Genomic DNA, 26,928 nt, shown 5'->3' on the forward strand with positions numbered 1-26,928 from the left:
AGCGTGGAAGATAGGGAGGGACGTGTAGAGGGGGGGAAGATGGATGTCCTCGACCCCCAAATCCCCCAACCGTGAGCAACCCCCTCCAGCTTTCCTTATCTTTGCCAGCCGTTCATCCCGGACCCTCCAAACTCAAGGAGCGGCGGCCATAATGCCAGGATGCACCACCATCCCTGGTCGGCGTTCTCTCTTTCTCTCAGGCCTGTTCCGCTCTTCCTTACTCGCTTGCTCCAATTTAAGTCTTAATAAGGCACGCAGCGACTCTGTTCTAATCTTACGGCCGACGTCTTATTATCTTCGTAAATCAAACTGCTAGCAGGAATAACGCTATATCCGAATTGTAGGCAAAATTGCGACTGGCGATACTTTACGCGTTGCACCTGACTACGATGTACCGGATGTCTTTGGCATCGTACCGCTGCGTTTCAAATTTACCGCGCTTTCTGTTCATTTCCACGTGGCGCCTGGCTGCGATAAAAAAAGAGACGATACTGTTGCAAAATACAAGCTGTATGTTCGTAAAGGTAAATCGATCGGTAGTGTAAAAGGTACGAACGAAATGGAATTTCACGTAGGCACGTGTCTCGTGTCCCGAAACCGAAAGTTCGGGTGAAATACGACGATAAATTTGTCGCATCCTTTAATTTTATGGACCATATGAATCCATTATCCGAAGTGGTGGCGTTTACGTTAGTAGCACATCCGACCCATCGTACAAGCCGGCTCCTGGTATTGTGACGTCAGTTTATAGCCTCGTAAACCAAGCAGCGGTACTCGGCATTAGAAAATAACTGGCAGCGCGGTTTTCGCTACTGTTGTTCCGGTCCTGCTGTAAAAGTATACTACGCCCAAGTCGGCTTCTTGCAACGGCCATTCTGCGCGAGGCTGACCAACGGATTGCCAGACAACTGGGAACACATGGTCGTCGAAAAAGGAAAGAAAAAAGAGAACTTTCTGCCAGCCTGTATTTACAGCCGCGTTTTTCTAATCGCTGCAATTACACCGTACCTGCCTCTCATTTGAATACTCGAGTACGCCAAGTGAAAAGCAACGTTTCACGGAAAACCACTTGTAATTCTACTGCGATCCTCGAATTGTTGTATCTCAATTCGATCGAACCAAGAGATTCGTAACAGATACTTTAAAGAGGGTTTGCCATAAACCGCGAGTCACGTATTAACAGAGATCCCGCAAATATTGTGCTTAAACTTAAACAATTTTTCAACACCAGCAGACGAACACGGTTGGGGCGAGAATGAGCCGAAAAACGCACGGTTAAACTTTTTCTCCATACTTTTCGCGAGAGTATGATCTGAATACTTTTCAACCACGAGACCACCTTACGGTCAACAGCCGGTTATATAAAGATACTAAAAAGTTTAGGGCACGCAAAAACAGGGGTGAAAGTTGGGGCGAATATTCAACAGGTTCAGCTTGTAGAATTTTCATAAAGGCAGAAAGTGTCTAGCGTAACTAGCCGGTGCTGAACCGGGTACCGACGTTTCGCAGTTCTTTGACTGCCTTCGACCGGGTCGCTCGGGTAATGGTGCTCGCAGTTCTCCGATTACACAGAAGAAGAAGAGGAGAGGAAAGGTGTACGTACACGTACACGGGGATCACGTGAAGGATAAATGGCGAGTGGATAACGAAGGTACAAGAGTACGAGAACGAAGTAAGTGCCCCCAACCCCCTGTAACATAGCGCTTTAGGACGAAGGGAGCGCCATGAGCGATGTCCTGTCGGTCCACTGCTTGCACGTACACCACTCTTGGACTACGTATACTTATGTGTATATGGCTACGTAAGCGCAGCTATAGTGCGTTTCAAAATTCTTCCTTTTGTGAAAATAATCACCGTTTTCGTTACATTCTTGATCATTGTCGAGAGATACAACGTGAGGAAACGTTTGAAGAAATTCGCTAGCGAAATGTTCAAAGACACTCTGTATCGCCGTGATACATTTTCTTCTATTGTTATACTGCTCGTTTCTGTATTCTGTATTTTCTAATTTATAGAAAACCATTCGTATGAATTTTCTTATAAAATCGTGCAACAACTAGACCAAAGTGTTTGGTAGCCAATATATCGTAATGTGAATTAGACTGTAGTAAATTGGACGAGTGGGATTTTTAGTTGGCCCGATCGTGACAATGAAAGGATGCTCTCGAGACACCCTGTACGTAAGCGGAACGTACATACACCGATAGGTTTCTCTCGCGTATGCAAATTAGCCAACGTTAGGTACGTATTCATGGGATCTTATCCGCGTGCACGTGTACAGGGTGAATGATCTCCCTGCGAGCTACCCCCGTGCAAGGAGGAGAAATTCAAATCTTCTAGACTCGCGGCAGAAAACGTATCTGGTCTAAACTACGAGAGTTTCTTTACACTGGCGAATAAGCACGCGTCGCCAGGTTGCAGTTTCGCGAAAGCTCGTGGATAATATTTATGAAAAAACCGAAAACGTCGTCGCGTTTGGCCATTCAATTCAGCGTACGAGACGCGCGTACACTGTGGAAGAAAAGGCGGCGAGTTCCGTTCTCGATGCTCACCCGATCGTCTTTTGTATGGCCGAACACGTAATCGTCTCATTTACGTATAATTGCAATAACGATGCACTCGTACGTGTACTGAATTATCTCTTTATCGTATGGTGCTTCGAGCGAACGTCTCATTTGAATAAGTGGCCGAGTATCGTACACCCGAAAGGGTTGATGAAAGCTTTCGTCGGGCATAAAGATAACGCGACTGACGCAGCCTCCTCGCACTTGTTACGGCAACGTGTAACCTGCTACGATGTATTAATTTCGGTCGATTCGCGATCGCCATGATTGTATATTTATAAAACGGTGCGCTGGACTCGCGAGCTCAGGCTACAGGAGAAATCGTCGGCGCTTCCACGTACATAATACGCGCGGCGGTTCGCTGGATTCCTTTTTTTCCAGGTAGAGATGCTTGGAAATCGATGGCTCCGAGATCGAGGTACCCGGGAAGGACGGACCCGGAAGTCGGCTAGGTCGATAACCTAATTCATCTTGGTGCGAATTTCAGCCGATCGTTTTGTCGACGCGCTGAAATCATGGGACCACGTTCTTGTAAATTCTCAGCCTGTTGTTACTCGCGTTAAGGCGACTGTTAAGTTTACCTGGCGATCTATATAAGCAGTTGGCGAATGTGTATAAATAACGTCGGTGACGTTAAAGGGAACGTAAGTTCGAAAAGGGCGAGCGAAACGATCCAGTCAATCGGATTAAAATAAAGTGGAGTTGGCTACTCAATCGAATCGCCTGTTTGAGAAATAGAAAACGCCTCGTCGATACGAACACCGGTAACGGCTATCGAATACCGGCGATATATAGCTGGAATTCTTCCGTCGAATGAAGAAATATCGTTCGAGGGAAATGGAATCGTGATAAGAAACGGGAATACCATTGACAATGTCCGCGTGTCCCTTCCCATCAAAGAGTTACGGCATACTCTTATTTCTGGTATCAGATCAACCTATTTCTCAGCAGTCATTGTCAAACACGACGAGAGTCTCTACTTCAGCCATTCCTATCGCGTCGTTCTCGTGCAACATACACCGAACGGCGACAATTACAAACGAGCGAGATCTCGGACAGACAACGGGGGACGATCGACGTACACGCCATAGGTACACGCGTGATATCGTGACAACGCATAAAAAACCTGACCAACTATGGCGTGGCGCGGCATGGCGTGGTGTATAGCGTCGGTATAGGGTGGTGTGTCTCGGTGTGGCCTGGTGTGGCATGGCGTGGCAAAGCTAAGTGCGAGATACATCACGGCCACCTTCGGCCAAGCGCTTCGGCTTCTCTCTCTTCTTTCTTCCCCTCCCCCCTTTTTCACGCTGACTCCCTTTCGGTTTGGTCTTGGATAACGCCAACAACACCGCCGTAGATAAAGGGTCTTCTGATCGTAAAACACTCTCGTTAAGAATATGATCCGGGCTTACCTTCGACCAACGCGGACACGACCACCAACACCAAGAAACCTTATTCGAGTTGGAGAACGGCGCAAAGGAACACACCGAGTCGTCCGGCGAGAATTACGATCGCTACTGCCCCTCTTAGATACTGTGCTGCATATCTACCACCTCGTATAACCTCGTACACCTCGTCAGTGTATAACGAACCACCGTAAACAGCGACAAGCATCCACCTCCTCGCTATATACCAAACGCCTCCATACGTTTTCGTGGCCGCTGTCCCAGACGGATGAGCCTGCCCCGCTAGATTTATTCTCGAAGACGACCATCGCGAATCGATTATTTATCAGAGAAGAACGCCTCAGGGCTGTTGGTACTTGCACCGGTGTATCTATCTTCCGATGTACGTACATGGCCTTCCCCTCGTGGCACACGGCGCTCTAAAGATAGAGATGTTTTTTTTTTCGATTTTCCAATTCAAAGTGCAATTCTACGATTGTCGCGGCTGGATATCGTTAGACGTTCCCATTGCGCTTATCCCCGTTGTCTTTTTGCCGGGGCTGGAAACCCTGGCAAATTGATCGCCGTTTCATTTACAATTTAAATCGCAGTGGAAGAAACGGACGGACGCGTTTCACAACTATTAAATCTTTCGCCGTTTTATCGAGCCCGGCTTCGGCAAAACGATCGAAAGAAAATAAAGTTATAATAATTACCATAAAATATTAGCGCGTTCGAGTTACGCCAACCACCAATACGTTGGAATTTTATCAAATTATTAAATCTCGATCGTGCCGATGCCTTGGCTCGCGATACCGATAAGCTCGCCCCGCGAGTCCTACAACCCGCGAGAGATCGATTCCTCGCCGAAGAATTACGATCTTTATCGAGTGACGATGGAGTTTCGATGATTTATTTTTCCACTCCGGGCATAACGGACTAACATAAACCTCGTTCACTTTCATCCTATCTACTTAACGCGAACGTTTCACCTTTCCCATTTGCATCTCCATCGATGAATCAGAAAAACACCATTTACATCTACCTCCTAATGGACCAAACATACGATTTAACATACTCGCTAAACACTTGCTTAAATGTTAATTAATTAAGTCGATAATATCGAAGTATAACTATCGACGTAAAAATTAATTATTGTTGAAGTGGTCACCACTTAAGAAAACTCTATATCTGGTATTTTTAGTTTTCTCAAGCACCGAAGCCATCGACAGCGCGTAGACAAAAGACTGCGACGAAGTCAGACCATGAACACTAGACACGCGACGTTGGCTTCGGGGTTTTCAGTTACTGGGTAACACAGTTAGCGTGCGGATCTGGACCAGCTCAAATTGTATTCTTACTTATAATTACTTCTATTTAATCTTCTATTTAAGCTTCTATTTAAATCTATTTTCTGCCTTACAATTTATCCACGAGTTTCCTCTGTTTACACATCGAATAACCTCAACAATTATCAAACGATCTTAAAGACATTATCGTGTGGTCGTTGAGATTGTCGTTCGGATCAGCACGCGAAGGGTAAAAATTGGCGAAACCAGGAACAAACGGCTAGTGACAAAGCGAATGCGATAAAGCGAGGTGGCGTATTTCATCCTCTCTGCTCATTGACGCATAACATCCACCATAAGGGCACGGTGTCAAGATTTACAATCGCGAGCGGCCGAATGCGTGCAGGAATGCTCGAGGTTCTCTGTTGGTCGCGCGAAACAGCTCTTGCAGGGCTCTGTGCGCTGCCATGGTGGCTTGAATTATTCATCCCGGGGCCGCTGCATTTGTTGCTGGTACCATATCAGAGTGCAGCGTCGCATTAACCTAAGACACCGGGCGTTGTTTCACGTAGGTATCAGCAATTAGATTTCACGGATAATACGCCAAGCTATGATAACCGAGTTTACTGTACGCCTCTCTGCTTGGAATCTCTTTGAGATGGACTTTGACGACGTGCCACGCGGATTACATGCGAGTCGTTGCCACGAACTCGTAACTCTGCGTATATAGCTGCTTCTCTCTCTTCTGTCTTCTTTTTATTCTGCTTTTCGCCGTGCACGCTTTTGGTACGTTAAAAATTTTAACGTCCATTTATATGTTCGCGGAATAGTCTGGAATCGTTGGCAGATCCCATGAATATTTATCATACGGACGAATATACTCGAACGATTCCCTGGATGCAGCTTATCCGAACGAAGTAAGACGGCGCGAGGCTGGCCGCGGATTTTCGAGTGGCTGCGGATATAAAACGGCCCGGAGCGTTGTGTTTTCGTGCAGTGCGTGACTATCGGGGCTAGGGCTTCGAACCTGAGCCCACGACGGCCAGGAGAAGGCGAGCGCAATGCACGTTCATGCATCGCGCGCGGCCCCTCCAGTGATTAATGCATTCGGCCAACGTAGGCCAGACACGAGCGAAGCTACGAAAACCACGGTTTTACCTGCGCACGTGCACCGCTGATTTTCTCCCTTTCATCTTCTTGGGAATCTCAACCGTGCTTCCACGTATACAGACGTCTCTCGAGGAGAAGGAACGTGTATATATATATGTCTACAATCTGATTTCAGAACGTTCTTACGTGACGCTAGAGAACTGCTCTCTGGAGACCATTCGAAGCAACAAAAGAGCGACAGAAAAGCTTTGTAGACAGCTTCCCGAGAAGCGAACAACCTCGTACGTTAGATGCCGTCAAACGGAGCCGAGGGAAAAAGTGGCGCTTTAATCGAGTGTCGAATGAACTCGCAATGGCCTTTAATCCCGTCGAGACGCTGATTTATCGAACGTGAATGTGTTCGGGTAAACGATAGCTCGACTAGAAACGCGAAATATTTGTCGAGGTAGGAATCGTGAGATGTTGAGAATCTTTAAAGACGAGATGGCAAGATGCGATCCAGCCGGGGATTAATCATTCTTAATTGAAATACGCGCGACGTGTATCATAATTCCAAAACGAAAATATACCTATTATTTATACCGCCTTCCTTTTGTTTCGAAATATCAAGCTCGTGCAGCGTGTACCGATAAAGTTTCACGCGAAACGCGTAAATCCTACGTGTGTCTATCCGCGAATAATTTTCTTCAAAGCTAGGTAACGTTGCTGAGTAACGATTACAGCGGTCGATGGTTTAACACGACACGTAGGTGGAAGATTTACAAATGCAGGAAAAAGTCTCGCCTGGATATACGCACGATCGTGGGATCGAAAAGCGTAGAAAAGTAAAAGAAAGAGAGAAAAAGAAAGGAAAAAAGAAAGAGAAGGGAACGTGATGGCGAAAAGATTGCGTAGCTAGTTGAAACGGTCGTCGAGTGATATTTGCACGTGCATCGTACTCACTCTTGAAACTTTGTAATACGCGTAAATCGATGTTCTTTATCGGCGATGTTAAGAGCAACGAAACTTTAATGAGTCATTTGTATGTGTGCAGCTCGACTTCCTGAGGATCGTTTCTCGTACACGGTTGCACTACACCATTCGTAAATATTAAGTCGTAATTAACAAGCTTGTAATTGCTAGTCCGGTAGCGGACATGCTATTTCAATATTATTCTAACGACAGAAATGAAATCTTCGTTGATATTCTCTAATTAAGAAACATTAATCGATATGGTAATAAGATTGTGAAGATCGTGATTAGCAAAGACGTGGAGATAAAGTTGCTAGTTAACCAGTTGCATTCATTTGCGTAGATAAAATTGTATCGTAACAGAAGTACTACGACCAACGTCAAACGGCTGTGATAATTACGTCGGTTCGTGATGAACGATTTTTCCACGAACACGTTGTCGAGAAAGGAGAAATTTTTAGAATTTCAAGTAGTTTTTACTCGCGTTTAGGGATTCAAAGAGCGACTGGATCCATTACGTCGTTGCCACGCTAGGCGTATCTACGCGGTCAGATTAATTAATTTCACTTGCAGGGTGGCGAACACGTAAGTCTGTTACTTCCTAATATCGGTGCAAACGTACATCCGACCACCTATAGTGATCGTACCTGTCTCGAAGAATATCAAACGCACGAGCAAGAAATCTGACCGGAGACACCTGATTATCCAACGATTTATACGCGAATAGCGTGTTCGAAATGGCACTTTTCTCACGAATCAAAGGGCCGTTCGGATCAAGAGTAGCGTCACGTTTGACACGATTCTCACATCAAAGTAATTGCGGCGATTCCGAGCGAACGGCTCTGGAAATGAATCAGTCGATAACCTCGTCTTGCGATAGACTCGTGTACCGTATATCGATTCTACGATTTAATTGTCGATCATTGAGATACGGCTTAATCGGTGTGTTCATGCAGTACCCAGCCGACGTAAAACAAGTTGAACAAATGACGAACGATATGAAATACGTATAGCACAGTAAGGTTGTTTTTAAGAAAGGGGGTGGCGTAATGAGTATTTAAATTAAAATTATATTTGGAATAATGCGAATAATGAATGGTAATATGAATAACATAAATAGTATCTGAGGTTCCCGCACGACAAATATATCCAGAAAATATGTTATGTTCCCTAAAATTACATAGTATCTGTAATATATTGTGAAATTGTTAGCAAAGGACCATGTCAGAAGAAGAAAATCATCTTGTAACAATGTTGAGAAATCATTCTCAAGTGTCTCCTATTCTAATCTCTTTGGTTCAAACAGGTAGCGTCATAAATAATCTTATATACAGGGTGATTGATAACTGGTGGTACAAGCGGAACAGGGGTGATTCTAGGTGAAAAAAGAAGTGGAAAATATAGAATACAAATTTTTCGTTCGAGGCTTTGTTTTCGAGAAAATCCACTTTGAATTTTAGCTCGGTACGCGTGCACTTCATCGCGTCTCGTTAGAACGGATCTCACTGTAGATCGATTGACGTTATTTTTCAAATTTTTAAAATTTTAAATTTTTAAAATTTTAAATTTTTAAAATTTTAAATTTTTAAAATTTTAAAATTTTTAAATTTTTATTCTATATTTTCGACTTCTTTTTTCGCGTAGAATCAGCCCCTTCCCGCTTGTACCACCAGTTACCAACCACCCTGTATACGCGATATATCTATCAATATCTCCTAACATTGCGAATTTTTAGAGACACTGAACGAAGGAAATTTCCATTTTCGAAGCGTTAAAACTCTTCGGAGAAATTCAGAGGAACGAACAAGAGAATTCGCATCATTGTCGACGAACATTAAAGCTTCGCAGAGTGTCGGAAACTGCGATAGCTATTCGCGTGTAAATTCACGTTTGCGGAGGAAGAGAAAGGGCGAACAAGTTGGTCGGACAACGGTTGTTATTAGCGCTTTAATTGGGTCCAGTCTCTTATCCTGCAATATTCCAGGGTTAGGGGCTCGTACCTGCTACCCATATGGTTGTCCTAATCCGCAGCCACCGGCAATACCCAAAACTACTGGCTAACGAGACACATGTGGACAAATTCATAGGGTTTCTTGGAGATTTTTCGAATTTACAGGCCGATACGGATCGAGGGCAACGAAAAGCCGAAACCACGCCAGGCTTGCGAGCGAAATCAGGATGCCCACAGAGATATATATCGATTGGGCTGGCTCGTATCGATATTTCCAGATAAACGTTCTCCGCTATTCTCGATTAATTGAAATACAAAAACGAAACGGACGCGCACAAATGATAACGGAAGTGCACACGGTAGAGGTCGAAAGACCGCTTTATGGTGGCGTTCCTCGGCAGCTCAAAATGGCGAACTGGTCCAACTGGTCGTTCCTTCGTTTCTTTTTCTTTCTCTTATTCCAACGCTCATTCAACTCGGCTCCTTATTTGTCGAAGAAATCTGGCGAACTTTTCATCGCGTAAAATTCATCGTTCGCCGTAAATCTGGTCGAGAGCGAATAACTTTTTTCGCGCTATTTATACAATTAATTGGTTCGTAGACGTAACACTTTACTGCGGAGCCTCCGCGGATCGGGATGTTGTAATGTCTAAATTTCGGTTTAATTGACGTTGATTTAACCGTCTCTTTGTATTAATTTTAGGCGGAACTGTCAGTACAAAATGGACAGAAGTTACGAGGAAGGCGCGCAACGTAATTTTACGCTCTTAGCAAATTCTGGCGACTATGCATTTTGCGAAATGTCGACACATTTATGAGGGTGAGCATCCAGCGGCAAAAGCGTGCGTGCTAACCGTGTGTCTATAAATAAACGGTGAAATGCAGCAAACGGTCGGCTTTAATTGGAAGGTTCGAACGCACGCAATGTTTGTTACGATAGGTTTCGTTCAGGAATGCAATTAAAATGGTGATCTCATCGAATCGTAAAAAAAAAGCGTTTCACGACGCGAAGAAAGCTGTCGCGCGTAATTCCAACCGAGATGTCAATCGGTGGTGTAATCGATCGAGAAGATCGTCCGCTGAATTTACAGCTGGTTTAACATTGTTGTTGCATCAAGATATTTTAATGCCTGCAATATTAAAAGCGTGAGAAGATAAGATCTTATAAAAATTAATGTTCCAATTTGATCGCATGATTCTACGTAACGAATACACGGTGCAAATTACCAGACTGTAGCTAAAATAAATTAACAATTGAACTAAAGAGGAAGAACGGTACAGGTGTTCATGAACGCGTGTACGTGGCTGTGTACACCGTTCGAACTCGGAGGATCGTAGGGTTGAGCCGCGATGTTTGGCTTCGCATTTGGCATTCGAGGTGTACTCATAACAGGCGGAGAGCTAGTGCATGTACTCGATGAAAGGAGGAAGAGAAATAGGGGACATTGGCGTGGAAGGTGTAAGACGAAGACAGGCGACATCGATATGGTTCGATACGAAAAATTCTGCGCTATCTATCAAGAAGAAACAAACATCGTATTTTATTCCTTTCGACAGTGCGATAAAAGGCGCCGACGAGACGACGAACCAACGAAAAAATATAGCTCGAACGAGTTCGCTGTCTGATTTACAGGCGATACATTTTATCAGACGAGACAAAAGTGTCTACGATAGATCCCGAAAAAATTCGCGCGGCGTTAGTGATCGCGACCGAGATCGTATAGTACGTAGGAAGTGAGGAGCGAACGTGTTCAGGGTTCTAGGGAGAGGAGAGGATGGAGCGCGCGGCGAGAGAGTGCAGAGAGACAGAAATTGAGGGGCACACCCGCTCCCTGCGGCCGTCGTCAATCAGAATTCCGCGAATTAGCGTTAACGGGCCGTTATTGCCGCGTCCATTTGGCTAGTGTACAGTTTGGGTCGTGGATATGAGCCCATAGATTCCCCATATTCTACGCCGTATGGGGCGATGGTGCTGCCGCGCATAGCCCACCGGAATCCGGTTAGTTACTACCGCGTGTTATGGACCGCCGCGCGCTATTCTCCTCTCGCTCTCCCAACCCCGTCGCACTCCCGATTCTCTCTCCCGGTTCTCTCTCCTTGCCCTGTCTCTTTCTCGCTCCGTATATCCGTGGAAAGCTCCACCCTGCCGACGGGTACAATGCGAATGGCCGCGGCCTCTCTGCTACCGGCTTTATGCATCTATCGATACCTATTTACCCATTCGCGCAGGAGCAATGCTTCCTATTTTCCATGAATAAATGTACACCGCCTAGGATGTACGGTGCGTAGCTGGTAAGCCATCGTTGGAACTCTTTTTCGAATCAACGGGGATACAATTTCGAGCAAACGCCGCAATGAAGTAATGGCTGTGCTGTATACACGCGGGATACTGATTGCCAAAGGTTTCTCGCATACTAAGCGTGAATTTGTATAGATACACGTTTGGCTCGTTCGAAGATTACGCGCGCAAGTCGCGACGAGTTCCGATCGGTAGCTACCCCGTTACATTTAGATTGACTGTATGAAAGTTGCACGTACGTGCATTCGCTATGAATGATTTTACAAACAAGGGTTTGTAACAGGCGGTGTTACGCAGTGGTTGTGGTGTAACTAGTCGAACATTCAGCCGGTTGGCAAACGTGATGAAAATGATTACTATTTATGCAGCGCTGCATGCATTATGCTATGTTACAATTCTGTTGTGTTAGCGTGAATTATTTATCAGCGGGATATTGCAGACGCGAATGCATTAGCGGTTGTTGCCAAGTGGCGGGAAGAAAAAGAGGCGCAAAAGCCGTAGAGCTATGTCTCCGAAACGAACGTGGTACACGGCACATAAAAGTCCACGTAACGGGCGAAACAACCAGTTTTCAATAAATGGAGGCACGCGGTTCTTCTCTGAATATCGGGTTGCAGAAGGAAACCGAGATAGCGATGCTTTGTTCGTGGTGCCGAGAGAGAAATTGCGCAATGAAACAGGAGCCTGCATAAGAGACGTTCAAAAGAAACCATCTGCGTCCCGCTGGGCAGCCGGAGTAATCTTAAGCGATCATTGCCTTATTTAAACTTTTATGCAACGAGTTACTCTAGCTACCAATAATTCCTGTCACGTTCCCAACCTTGTATGATCTGCATCGTATGCATGTCAGTCTCGCGTAGATGTCTTAATCCGATGAACAACGGGGAGGGTTCAAGGCAATTTGCAACGGTACGTAGGCAGAAAAAGCAATCGTATTATGCATCGAGAAATTCTTCGCGCCCCAGTAGCTACCACCGACCAATGATAGATCGCCGCTTAATTATCCAAAGGTAATCTAATTACCGTAAAATACTAATAAACTGTATATATCAAAGAAACAATCTATCTATATCGTAACACGCTTAACGATCGATCTAGATATTTTGTCAGAGGTTGAACGATCTTACCGAAATAGTAGACGATCGATCAGGATTCAGAGGACTGTCACCCGACTCCACCGTATAACTTACAACCGAAATACCGTTGATATTCCGAATGGACTGCACGAACCTACGAAAAACCTGATACTGTACTTTTACCGTCCGACTGAACACCTTGGCATCAGAGAGCAAACTTGAGAATCTTAAGGGAATCAGCGTCAGTCAGTCGAACTTTTTTAAAATCACGTTTTTTACCTGACTTCCCGAAAATTGTCTAGAATAATTCTCACGGCCAACGTAATTGTCCAAACACGGTAATGTTGTCGCCTGAAGGACTGGCCTTGGTTTTTTACGAACTCCTTCCACCTTCTTCTCCCTGCTATCTTTTTTCTCAAACGTGGCCACAAAAAGATCTTAAAAAAGTATACGTAACTCAGCAAGTCAGGAAGGCAGTTACGAAATTGCAAGGAATTTCAAGGCTGCTCGTAAAAACCTCGGAAAAGAATAGTCGAGGTGCCGCGTTTCCTGCAATAGTGCGGCTTTTTTCTCCACGGCGGCCGACTGGCTGAAAAGGGAGCGAGCGGTAGATGGGCCCGAGGTCTCTCAAGGGTTGTTAAAAACGGCCGCTTTGGCTAAAAAAGCATTTAACGGGGTGACAGAGAGGGTGTTTATAGCAGGAATACCCATAAAGGGTCACAGTCGACGTTGACTCGGGGATGGCTAGTAAAAAAGGTAAACCTGCAAGGTCGTTGCGCTTTGACTCGTTCAAATCAGTCGTTCGGCGATCCGCTCGACCTCGTAAACCTTCCAGATTCCAACAGTAATGACCAAACTTTTTTCTTCTTTCCGATACAACGATCACCTCTTTTTGCTTCTTCGTCCAAACACACTGCACGATTCTATTCGATAGAAAATATTATATGAAAAGTTCGTCATTGATTAAATACCGTAGGTGGTATTTATCTATAAATAATTTGACTACGTATTAAAATTTCTGTTCGTTAAATATTGCGAATTTTCGGAATAACGTTTCGTATAGATTAATATCCTTTATTTCGATATTCAATCAATAAGAATAAAATGCATGAAATTTGAGAAAAATATTGAAGAATGCTGCTGTTTTTTACCAGATATTGGAACTCGAAATTCGTCGGGATGAAACCAAATCTAACCTCAAACCCAATATTCATTCTACCAGTGTGTTCTTTTAGTTCAGTTAATCCTTTACGTTGAGCATCCATTTAAAAAAAGTATAGAAAAAGTATCGTCATTTCCTTCAAATATATTTGACGTTACATAATCAAAATACATATCACTACGATAAAGTGTCTTCAAAATGCGAAATTACATTTTCTTAGTAAAAACAGGGGAATAAAAGAAGCAGGCTGTCTCCAGAAAGCATGTTTTATGAGGAAAAAAACCTATAAAGTTTGGATAACAGGTAAAGTGTACAAGACCAATCCGTCGGAAGTGGTCATGTCGACCCGTCGGATCTGGCCCGTGACTGAAACTAAACGTTTATGCCTGCCGCGACCTCGTAAACCCTACAATTGCTCATTTCAGAGTTTCTGCTTTTTTTCGTGAACCCCTCATTGAAACCGAGCATTTTTTTTTCGTAGGAGCCAAGGACGGCCGTTTGACGACTAACAGAATCCATGGGGTTAAGCGGACAAGAGTTAGTTCCACTTCGACCTACGCGCCTCTAACACCATCGTTTCGTCTGCTTCATCAAAAAAGTCGCGCGTGTACTGTGATATCGTAGAAAGAGTTACACCGCCTGCTAAAAGTATTGAGACACCTATCGATATTTAGTGCAAACTGAATACTTTTCAGGTACTTTATTGTAAAGTTGTTATTTTATTTATATCGTACGTGTGCTGTGATATAAAATATAACAGTAAAGTAAAGTGTCTGTTCGAATTTTTCAATGAACATAATGAGTAGGTGTTGCGATACTTATGGTCGGCGGTGCACATTTTGCTTAAGGGCTCGAGTGTTATATGAATTTGAAGTTGTAAGTTTGAATGTGCAAGGAATGCGGTGGTTGTTCTCTCCGGATAAAGATGTGCCCTTGTTTGTGTGATAACATGTTTGCTGATAATGAGTAGGTAGGTGTTCTCTGGTGCACAGCCGACATCTTCTTTTCTATCCACTTACGGCGTGTACTTTGTATCTGTGCTTGGAACGTAACAAGAAGTTGAAGAGGATCTTTGCACAGAAAATTCGAAGCAACTAGATAACAAGTATGTAACGAAAAATTTGTGCAGCTTCTTTAGAAAATTAGTAAGGGAATAGGAAGTTGTGAAACCAAGGAGGAAGTTCCTTTCGATGAAAGTACGAGAAAAACAAGTTGATTGGGTTGCACTGGAGGAAATGTCACGGAGGTTATCACGAATGAAACCATTCTTCACTCATTAACCGAGCGTGCCTCGACGAATATTCTGGAAGATGAACATACTTGGAACTGTGCGGATGACAGTACAAAGATAAGCTGTCATTATCAGTGGACGAAACGACGCCTTGCCGAGCGTTTGCTTCCGTAAAGTGTTTCTCGTTCGTCGAGATAGCTAGGGTATTTTAAAAAATTTCCTCATCAAACAGAAAGCACACGATGGAAATCAGAAACACCAAGTAATACTGGCAGAACGGTGAAATTATATAAAAGAAATTATGTAAAAGAAATTTCGAAATATATGCAGAGTTCGTAACTCGGTCTCGTTTATAACTCAGTTTCCGGGCTATAATTCACCGAAAGCAGTGGGTTCCACATTTCCTGCAAACGATAATTTCTCTTACAGTCAAGTGCCAAAAACTGCATGAAGCACAGCCCGTGACAAACGCGTTTGTACATAGCATAAGTATGGTAGGATCGTTGGCGTTGAGGCAGGTCAAGAACTCGTTGCCATATCAATATACTTAAGTGAAATGATACGAGGCAGTCGTAAAACCCGACAGTAATGACGCATTAGGGGGTTGCCGGGCCGATTTAGTTGGCTATCAAACAAAAGGCAACTTTTACTGAATCCAACCGAGGCGGAGGCGCGCGTTTTAAAAGGTTCGGTCGAAGGAGTGCGCGGCGGCCATTTATACCTGACGTTTTATGCGTTTTATAGGTGCGACGTGCGTCTCGTGTGCCAAACGGCGCATAAAAGTGCAAGCAGATTGCTCGTTCTTCTCGTTACCGCGTTACGGATTATTCTTAAAATTTCACACCTCCGAGCCAACTCAGAAACTATTCACTGGTGGATTCACCATTAATTCTTCCACGCCACGGTACGTTTTATTCTATTTGTTTCTTGCTACCACTCGCGTGGTGAATTATATATATATATATCGTGTTCTATGCTTCATATTCGATCGATTTAAAAGTCAATTATTCACGAGTGTTTCTACTTTATATTAATACTGGCTAACGATAACCGAATGTTATCGACAATAATTATATCACAATCGTGACATTAATAGTTTTATAATTGTTATACAAATAGACGACGGTGTTTGTAATTATGATCATTTCTTTCCATTCGAAATTAAACATAAATTTTTAACACGCGGAAATAAAATTGATAAAATCAATGTTTTCTGTCAACGATATGATTTCACGCTGTAAAAAGGCTGATAAAAGAGCAGAAGAAATAATGGCTGTACAGACAAGTATAATAAGAAGGCGGCGCATAGTTTTCTTAAGAAAATGGATGATGAATATTTAGTGCGACAACAACGATAGATTATCAGCAGCATAAAGCGTGACCCGGATAAGGTTTGAGGCAGCATTTGAAATCATAAATACAGTCGCGATACAACATCAGTAAACGTGCTTTTCCTGCGGAACGAATAATGCTTTCAATGCGCTGGGACTTGCTTTCATAAACCTGATATTAAGTTCGCGTTTATCATAAAACAGCGCGTGTTCGCGTTAAGAAAAAAAGAAAAAGAAAGAAAATAATAATTCGTAGAGAATTGTATCGTTAAAAATCCGATTAGAGATTCTTTCGCGAAGAACGCGATTTTTATTACGTGTATAATACACGTGCATTTGGAGTACCGAGCAAACCCAGCGAGAACTTCTTGGATTTATGCGCGGTACTATACGCGCGAAAAGGAAAGACAGAAGGGAGAAAGTAGGAAGATTGATGGGATCAATATGCAGTAAGTCTGAACAATGCGTTTGAGGCTAATGGGGGAGACGCGCCGTGAAAAACTTTGATATTATCCCTAGCCAGGAATACTTGTGCATTCAAAATTTATTAACGATTATAACCTGGCGAAGGTAAATAGAAAATTAAAAAGTACGCGGCTACGTGTGATTATTCAGCTCATTTTAATTGTAATTATGAAATGCAGAAAAGAAATGAAAAATCACTGTCGATGTAGAAGATAATATACGTAAGTATCTGCATGCTCGAGTTAATGTAAATTTGAGAGGCTATAAGTTGTTCGAACAACTCACGATCATCGAGTATTGCGAAATTTTAATGATCTAATTATTTATTTCAACTGTATAATGGAATAAAAAACAATTTTACTCTTTATTAATTTTAATTTGTTATGTAGCGTAAAATGAAACAAATGAAATTTTGATTCTTATCGTTGTATCAAAATATAACAATCTGGGTTGAATCGATTCGGCTAGAAATCTGGCCCTAATGTGAAATCGTAATACGGAAAATCGTGGATGGAAAGATAAGTGAGTACCTCAAAATGCAAATGATAAATGTAAATATTTAATCATAGCGATCGTATACGCTGAACGACAAATGTCGGAATGAAAATTTTTTTTAAATTAATTAGGCATTCGCGCGAGTAAGATAGGATTAAAGAGTTTTCACGTGGTAACTGTATAATATCTAGCTAAAAAAAAAAAAAAAAATGTCCGCCAAACGAAATTTTAGACTGTAGAATAAACGTTGGTTATATGAGCAACGATTGTGCCGACGACAATTTCACTATATCGCTTATTAATTGCTTGAAATGCGCATCAAATTAGTTGAGCTCGTAAACGATACGTCACGTATTCAATTTACAATCATGACACTCGCGATGAAATAAATTGATGCTATTGCGATACTATCGTTCGCATAATAAATGCCGCGTTATCGAATGCATACATTCGGGATATTAGTTCAATATCTCTACATATATATAGACGAGAGCGAAGCAATTAATCGGCCAAGTTTTTCAGTTCGCGGGACGCCAGCGGATTTAATGAATTTATAAAATATAGCCGCCATATTGAAAAGCGTATAACATCGAATGAAATTGATGGTCGAAACACCAATTACAAGATAGAAGCTATAAACCTACGATTTAACGTGGACGGCGAGCTTGAAAGGAGAATATGAAAAATAAAATCACCAGCAGAGAAACGTTAAAGGGTAACTAATATTCTCCACTATACGTTTCTATTATTTTCGTTACGAACCAGGCATACGAGAAGAGAATACGAAGACATAAAAGATAGAAAAAAAAAGAAAAAAGAAAGGAGACTTCTCTGCCAAAAAGGATATTGCAAAGTCACAGAGCGAGAGATTAAACCATGCTTCGAATTCGAATCTATAAGTGTTTTGCTCCTCCGGGAATCGGGCGGCGGCACGTGTCAAAGGGTGGAAGAAGAAGAAGAAATTCAGCGACCGGGCAATAATGCGCAAGCGTAAACTGCGATGGAGTTACTGGGATTGTGAACGTGGCCGAGCGAGACGGCGTCTATAGTCAAGATGGCTGCCCTACTCCCTCCATCGCGTCTCCCATCGCTATACCGGTTGGCGCGCCTGCCTCGAGGAGAACCAAGCCACAGCTCACATCGCTAGCCAGAAACGGGTACATACAATCGCATACTGTTTCGTCTACACTTACCCCAAATATTTTTAAACTTCTTCCACACTCTTTTCTTCCTCTTTTTCTTGACGCGACGTCCGCCGCCGTGGCTTTTCGGTTGTTCCGCTGACTGTCGACGTGTACAGCCCTCCGAAATCGTCGTCATCCTTCCCCGTGGTCGTTGATTTTCCACGAAAAGACACGCACGAAAATGTATCGTGCTGTGCGTCTGCTGACGCTCACGCAGCGCAGCGCTGCTCGACACACGCAGCAGTAGACGAATAGAATACGAAGGAGGGGAACGACGACAAGGGCGGGTTACATGAAAGATACATGTAAGGGGGAAACTTGGAAATTTCTGATCTATCTCGTGCACGCTGTAAAAAATAATGCGTCTGTTTCCACGTCTGTACATTGGTATTTTAAACTTCTTGTTACATCGTTTTATTATAGCATTAAAACGTCTGTAAACGTCTCTAAATTCTTTCATTGAAAAATCTAAAGAAAATAGAATATGTTATCCTTCGTCGTATCTAAATTCCAGAAAGGAACTACATAATCATGTCGAATAAAGAAAAGACGTACGACTAAAATAAATACCTTGAGCGAAGACTGCACACCATTTATAAAATCGTACATTTCGGAAGCTGTAAAATAAGTCGTCATTAAAAAATGTCCAAGGAATAATATCGCGGCTCTTATTTCGAGAAATTATTCGTAATAAAACTTTCTTAACGTCAGAGAAAAACGGAAGCGACTCTTTCTCCTTCGGCTGACTGAAACGAGCCTGGTAATAGAGGCGCTTGTGTAAAACCAAACAATATCGATCGTTAAAGCCACCGTGAAGGGATAGTTTTCTTGGCTTCGAAAGGCTCGCGGAAGATTTCCTAAATCGCGCGGCAGTAACCGAGATTCTTACCTGAGAGTCAAAGAGGCGGTCTAAGGATAGGCAAAACTAGGGATAGGTGGAAGAGAAAGGTCTGTGGTGGAAAAAGGATAAAGTGACGGAGGCTGCGACAGATGGACCGTGCGCGGAAGGTGGAAGGAGAATCCTAAGATGGCTGCCGTGTGTGCACGGCGTACGCGTCGCGTGCAACAACAACGTGGGTGAGCTAACGGGTGCCCGATGTGGAAGTGCAAGCCATAACTCGGTGATTTTTCTCGGGAGTGAATTCCATTCTTGTCGACGAGTTTCGTTGAAAACGTTTTCGTAAACCGGCAGAAACGTAGCTCAGCGCACGGCCACGCCCTTGGCACGGGCAGCCATCTTGCGTGTCAGCTGAGCGCGATGCACCACGGTAGTCAGTGTTGCAACCTTAGCAACCATCACGCGACTTACGCTGCGTGTACGCCTTACCAACATTGGCTGACGCTACTGTTCAGGTACATTTTATCATATTTTCACTTTTTTTTCTTCGGTCGTTATTAAGGCCGGTCGTAACTCTAGATTGAAAATTATAACGATAGTTTGTGGCTTTAGATACTCGAGGTAGATACCCTTTGTTCGTGCATGACTCTTAGACGATATTTTACAAGTGTGTAAGTACCCCTATAGTTTCTTAAAAAGAAGGAATATTTTATTTATGTTAAATATTCTTTTCTTCGATGTAACGTTATAATTTTCTACGTTTGAGACGAGGTTCCGTGTTATTTTTTTTTTTTTTTTGTAGTCTAACCGATAATTTTTACGTTATATATAGTTTAATTATTATAATTATAATTATGTAATGGATGGAGAGAGATTAATTTACATAAATAACGTGGCAGTAGAAAAACGAAAACACTAGAAACAACGAATAATACGCAAAAATAAAGCTTCGAATGGTACAGTGTGGTTTTTCGAAACGATTGTTTTTATACGCCTTGTACTTCTATCAGTTCCTTTTTTTCAACCATTTCTTTTACTCGTTCCGGTCTCGCTCTGGATATTGCGTTCCTCTTTCAACCGCATGGCCGTTAATATTTTATAATGTAACGTTATCCCGTTGTTGATTATGCTACAGCGACCGTTGTCGCGTTTGGAACAATAGCAAAAACGTATTTATGGATATTACATGTTCAATTTATTTTTCGACCGTGGTGAAAAGCATTCTTAAGCTATTTTTTCGACCGTATTTTTAACCATTTCTTTATCCTTATGGCGCGGAACGACGCGACGTGGCTCACAAAAATAAATGCATTTGCGGTTTCTTTCTAATAAGAACAGAAACAAAATGATCACGAGTGTTAAGTAGGGTTACATTTGTTGATTTACCCATTTATTTTCACCGGCCTGTAGAAGAGAATCCCGATATCATCGCGTTTTAGCAGACGACGAAACATATCCACTTACACTTCATTGCCTATCAAGCTGAGTACTTTAGCTTGAGTTTCATGTTGCCTCTCTCGTCTCCGCGGAACTTATAAACGTGTTATATATCAGATAAATGTTTCCCCTTGCGCAGCCACCGTCGTGTTTGCTCGCAAGTAGCAGAAAGTAAGCCTAGTAAATATTCCTCGATCTTAGATAAACTCATCGGTAAAATTCTGATAAACTTACCGATTTTACGATTGTTTCATACATTCTATAATCCTACACACGACTCTTCCTTTTTATTTCTACAACTATACTCCATATTTCGATACGTCATTATAAAATATAATTTAAATCGATAAATTATACCGATACGCGTTACCGTCGCAAAAAACTTGAATGACTTTATTCAATCGCGAACGATCTCATGCGGTTAGCTTGTCTATCAATCAATAAACAAAGATAAAAATGAATATGAAAATGTAAGTGAGAACGAGAGAGAAACGGCAATAGAATTAGAATATAGTGAGAGTGTCTGGTGAAAAAGTTGATTCACAATTTCTGTTTTTCGACAGAATCAGCCAAGTAGAATCGTACGTATATCTCCAATGACAATGTAAATCAGTAGACAGACGTAGAAAAATAATATAGCAAAAATGCGTAAAAATATTATAATATTCGTGGAGATGGAAGCAAGAAGCAGCCAAAATAGAAGGAATAAAATGAGGAGAAGGGAAGATAGTATTAATGGGGGGATCATGTTTTTGCCGTTTCTCCGCTTAGCGTGTATCTCCTCTGTCTCTTTTCGGCTTAATTCACCGGGCTCTCCCACCACTTCTTTAGATCAAGCACATTCCAAAAGGCTCTTCTTGGCCCCGATGAACCCACTTGATGAAAAGCTTACCAGCCCACGTCGCCACTCTTATGTACACCAAGTATCCTGCACGACCCTGTCCAAGCCTACGCGCTGGATATCTAGGAGTATTGGTCTACCCGATAATCCACGACTTCTGTTTCGCGATCCTATCTCACTTCTATTGTTTCTATGATCGTACGTACAGTTAACCGTACAAGTCGTATGTAATATTACAAAGTCTAAACTGGACGGTTCAGCGATATGCATCGTTGCTTCTTCCGAACTACCATCTAGTAGTGGATGCCTTAAATTTCTTCGATATTTTTATCAAACGTTTTATACCATAGTTTCATACTATACGTACTTATAGTCCCGACGTGCAGTTCTTTCTTCGATCGAGCAAGTTTCAACCTGCAGCTTTTTACTACGAACGCAAACTGTATGGATCAAACAACGTACGAAGTATCTGTCTACTTTTGGAATTGAATGTACATTTTAAAGAAGCAGAACCGCGGCATCATTCTTCTTACCGACATAATTTACGTTCGATAAAAACTGACTCGGTAGGTACAATACTCGCAACGACCATTCCTCTGCCGTTTGTTCGAGTCTGATACGTTTCGATTTACTCCAGATATCTTAGTTTCCAAGTTATAATTTTGATGCACGAGTCGAACGTGGTTTCGCACGATCCTCATAGTCCGCCGGATAAGGCGGAACGAATTGAAGTCATTAAATTAGTATGACAGTATGATGGACCATTGAATGGAACCTACGACGCGATATCACGTGATCGGCAAAGAGTAACCTTGTTCAGTTTAACGAGGAACATGGGAGTATCGATGCAGAAGTTTCCCGCGCGCTATCAAAAATGCAATATTTTTTGCTAGCAGCACATTATTCACACGCGCACCGGAAGTTCGTTTATGTAGTAGCCTATCTGGTTAATCTAAAACGTTCAGGCGTCAGTCACTTCTTGTTAGCGCCTAGGGTTATCGTGTATGACGCCATTAATGTGCATATCACGCCAGTGCATTAAGTAGGTAGACACCGAGCTACGTGAAATAATTACAAGAACACCATGCGAAGAATCGCGATGCTTTTTTCATCTGGCCGTGTTCTCGTTCTCGTTTCACTTTCCTACAACTCGCTGGCTTAGTAATTTTGAATAATTGCAGGGTGAAGTCCGCTAGCAATGTCGAGCAATAAAAAGGTAGCGACAGTTAAAATCTGTTTCGCTTTAAACTGGTTTAAACGACTGACAGATTGGTAATTACCCAGACGTTCTATCACGGAAAGTGAAATTATTTGCCATCGACTCTTTGTTATAGCAGTTTGTACAGCGATCTTATTTAAGATAAGCTTCTTCCCTTTTATTGTGTATTTGATAGGAATACTTCAGGATAAATGGCTCTTATAGTGAGGCCCCAGCGGGATCTTTACCTGTTATGAAATTTCTAGTGACCAGAGTAAAGAGAAGTCTTAATGTGGCCGATTTGCATGGCAGATTAGGGAAATTAGGTGGGCGTGCCACCTGGTGGTAGTTCTGTCTAAACATTGCGGCACGCCTATTTACCTTTGCTTGGCTTACCTACCTGCTTGCACTTACTTTAAGGTCATCAAAGCAACGATTATAGGATATCGCTTATTTGCCCTCACGATTCAGGTCACAAGTGCTTTGACTAGATATGCTTTCGTTGTAATAGGAGATGCATTCCTATTGTCTTTGCGATGAGAGACATTTTTCCACGGTGCTCGCGTTTCCGTCCACGTTACGCTCGTCGGAATCAATTTCTCGATACCGTTACTAACCTCGAAAACTCCTTAATACAAGTCGTGTCTTGTAACGAAAGCTACACGCGAAAGTATATATTCTCGAAGCACAAAAATTGCACGAATAGTATGAGATAAGATGGACACAATGTACAATTTAGAAAGACCACTACTTCTGTAAGAACCTGTAGAAAAAAAACCTAGTTCTCTAATGCATAAATATAGCAAAAGATACTTTGATTTCTTAATATGTATATTCTCGAATGTATTAGGTTGCCCGGGAGGTGTCCTTCAACAATGACGCGTCTATATACAAACATGAAACCTAATCTGTCGAACGTCGTAATCTTTATTTTGATAGAACAGAATCGACCGTACGTAATTCGATAAACTAAAAGAAACTTTTAGGACGTCGTAATAAATATCACAGTAACGATATGTCATCATCGTAGCAAAACAGTAGGCGAAGCGCGAGTTTATCTTCGTCGAAGAAATGTAACGTACCTATTAGAGAACTCTATACTTATGTATTTCTAATTGGGCGAAATATCGGAACGGTTTGATAACGCAAAGCGCGACCGCAGGGATACAGAAACGCGTAATAACGAAGCGTTTACAGAGCCAACCGCGGCGATTTCATTATCCCTACGGTTCAGCAATTTACGGACCATTACCGCAAAGTCCTACAGGCTATACTGGGCACGAGATAGCCACGTCGTACCATCCATTATTCATCACCCACTTCTCTGGCCTCCGTACAGTCTCCCGCCCGTTGACTTGCGCACCCTCCGCGCATTCTCCTCTTAAATCTTCCGTTGCGACACAGATTTTTCTGCATTACCGTTCCTTTTAATTAGCTGCTGATGCCGCTATTGTTAAAACTCTGACTTTTCTTTCCGACAATTTAAACGAAGTTGTATATCATTCGACTTGTCGTTTCGTTCGACTCCTCTCGAGTACCGTGAACTTATGTACTTTCGTATTGCACAACGAATATTTCATTGGCAGAAAGAAAAATGGATATAGGATGAGTTACTTATTCTTGTGTAACTGTAAATATTTCGGTGCTTCTTTTTATTTATTTTTCCTTTCATTTTTTAATGTAGCCTTGCTTGGGAGATTTCAAAGATTTATGGAGGCGACATAGGGGTACGAGAAAATTCAATTGCCTAAAGGATAAAATGACCGAGGATTTTTTTTTATTATTATTTTCGACGAATTATTTCTAACTGGACGGAAGCAATTTATCGTGGTCGCAGTCGCTGTATCAAGAGGAAGATTGTCTTTGACGTCTACGAACGGAATGTCAGGTTTTTAGAAGTCTGGTCATTCTAAATTTTTCTAACCTACCTTGACCTTGATGGCGATGAAAGGAATGTCGGGCCAAGAAAGCCTTCGAGTATTTCGAGGGCGGAGTTGCCGGGGTAGCAGGTACTTTCCTTATGGAATCTCCAAGCCACTCCTACATTTTCTGTAACAATTTCACATTTTTCTTCATTTGTTATGTACATATAGCAGTTTTGTAATCGCGCCTTTAAAACTTCATTTATAATTTTTACTTTACTTCACTAAGTAGAAGTATTACTTTGCTATGAGGAAATAATAGATGGACGACATTTCTTGTTTTATATTATACTTTATCGAATTATCGTTCCAATAGAACAATAATCCGATAACATAATATAAAACACTTGTCCGTTATATATTATAATAATCAAAAGGTTGGACATCTTTCCTTACAAAACTTAATACTTGAAAACTAAACTTTAAACGTTTTAGAAGCGCGCAGGTTTATAGTAGGCAGCTCAGCCTAAAAGAAATTTCCACGATAGATAATTGATATTGTCAGAAAAATCGAAAAAGTAGAAATTTAGTTTATTATTTTTACTAATAAATGCCATGAGAATTTAAAAATTGCGTCGCTTTGGTACCTTAGTTTGAATGTTACTATTTCGGTACGGATTTTTTATGAACAATAAAAGGGAGAATGTCTGGAGAATATGTCTGGAGAATAGACATTAACGCGGTAATTAATTTTAGAAGGAAAACGGAAGAGATAATTCGATGGAACAGTTTTTCTGCAGTTTCGTTTGACTGTGAAACAAACGAAGCGGAACCGGTGCTATTTTAAAGGCGGAGTTGTCAGTGGAGGTAACCCGGCCACAAAGGCTACGAGTCCTCCCCTTTTCTTTCAAACACGTCCCCTTCCTAGAACATCTTTAAATCCAGTCCTCGCCCCCATCTAACCGACCACCATGAAGAAGATCATGATGGTGGACCCGAAACGATCATTGGGAAGAAAGACACTCGCTCAAATTCGGCATGGGTCGTCTTTAATAAAGACACTTTTCATTTTCTTTTCCCCATTTTCTTCCTATTTCAAAGCCATTGGTTATATATACATCGCTTACAGTTTCCTACGGTCATGCGTCGCTTGCTTCTTTGGAAAAGTCATTCTTTTTTTTTCATTGCAGTAAATATGCAGTAAATTTAAAATATTCTATCGCTAGGTAGTTACTGAATATTTATGAACACTCGTATGTATTATGTATGGATTGATCGTTTCGTGATAGATCGAACTAGGAGAAGTGTTTGAAATTGTGTGAAACAATGCGTTATATATAACTTGTTAACAGCAAGTAATATTTTAAAAATCGTATTACAGTTGACTAAAATATCTCAATTATCTGCTCATTAATTTATATAGATTCCGATATTAAAATTTTATTTAATATCTGAGATACTTATCTATTTCTGAGAGATACATTTTATCAAGAACATTAATCATCTTATTTCTTAACTAATATTTCAATGTATTTCTTATTGATCGTTAAATTTCTTTATTACGAACATTAGAATAATCAAGTTATTTCATAAAGAAGATATAGTATGTCGATCTAAGTTCAACATCCATGCGACGGAACATACACTGAGTTAATTTTATCTTTGAAATTGTTTAAACGTTAACTTAATCTATCTTAATTTATGTACATATATTAATATACCGGTAAGCATAATATATTCTTCAGAATTTATAGATCGAGAAGAAATGTTTGATACTTAAAACGAATTGTGGCAATATCCTTAAGCCATGAACATAATTCTCAACTTAACCTCACTTTGCAAACCAATGTTGCTTTGATAAACGATACGAATTATAAAATCTCATCAAGATTAGATGCCTACAGCAGAAACATAAGATTTGCATTAATCACAACTTTTGCATTATATAAGTCTTGCCATTCGAGATATTGCCAACGAGAATGCCAACTTCTGACTCTACTTGGCCTGTAGGCTCATGTAAAGAGAGATAGGCTGCGATCTCCCTACAATGGGTCTTTACATAGGAGTCTCATACATTGGTCGTAGGACCCTTCTGGCGATCTAATATCACGAAGCGATGGTCACTTTTCTCTTCACGTACTGAGAAATATACTTGCTTCTCTGAATAGATAAAATATACATATATATATCGATTTTGAAAAATAACCTAAAAATTAATTGATATCGTTGAATTGTAGACGATCCATGACAATTTGGGTT

General features: G+C 41.8%; 1 long non-coding RNA gene across 2 annotated transcripts in view; it reads left to right on the forward strand.

The window, feature by feature from the left end:
• Positions 1-15,448, forward strand: part of LOC138189043 (uncharacterized) — a 73,136-nt gene extending 57,688 nt beyond the window's left edge. The window contains exon 4 of one of the 2 annotated variants that reach the window (XR_011175826.1): positions 6,524-6,587. This is a non-coding gene — a long non-coding RNA (uncharacterized LOC138189043). Of the gene's footprint in view, positions 1-6,523; positions 6,588-14,268 lie in introns of those variants that run through there. The other variant, XR_011175824.1, reaches the window with a different exon arrangement.
• The last annotated feature ends 11,480 nt before the right edge of the window (positions 15,449-26,928 follow it).

This window comes from Bombus flavifrons, chromosome 18 (genome assembly GCF_040668555.2).
Source record: "Bombus flavifrons isolate JBK064 chromosome 18, iyBomFlav1_principal, whole genome shotgun sequence".
Lineage (NCBI taxonomy): Eukaryota > Metazoa > Arthropoda > Insecta > Hymenoptera > Apidae > Bombus > Bombus flavifrons.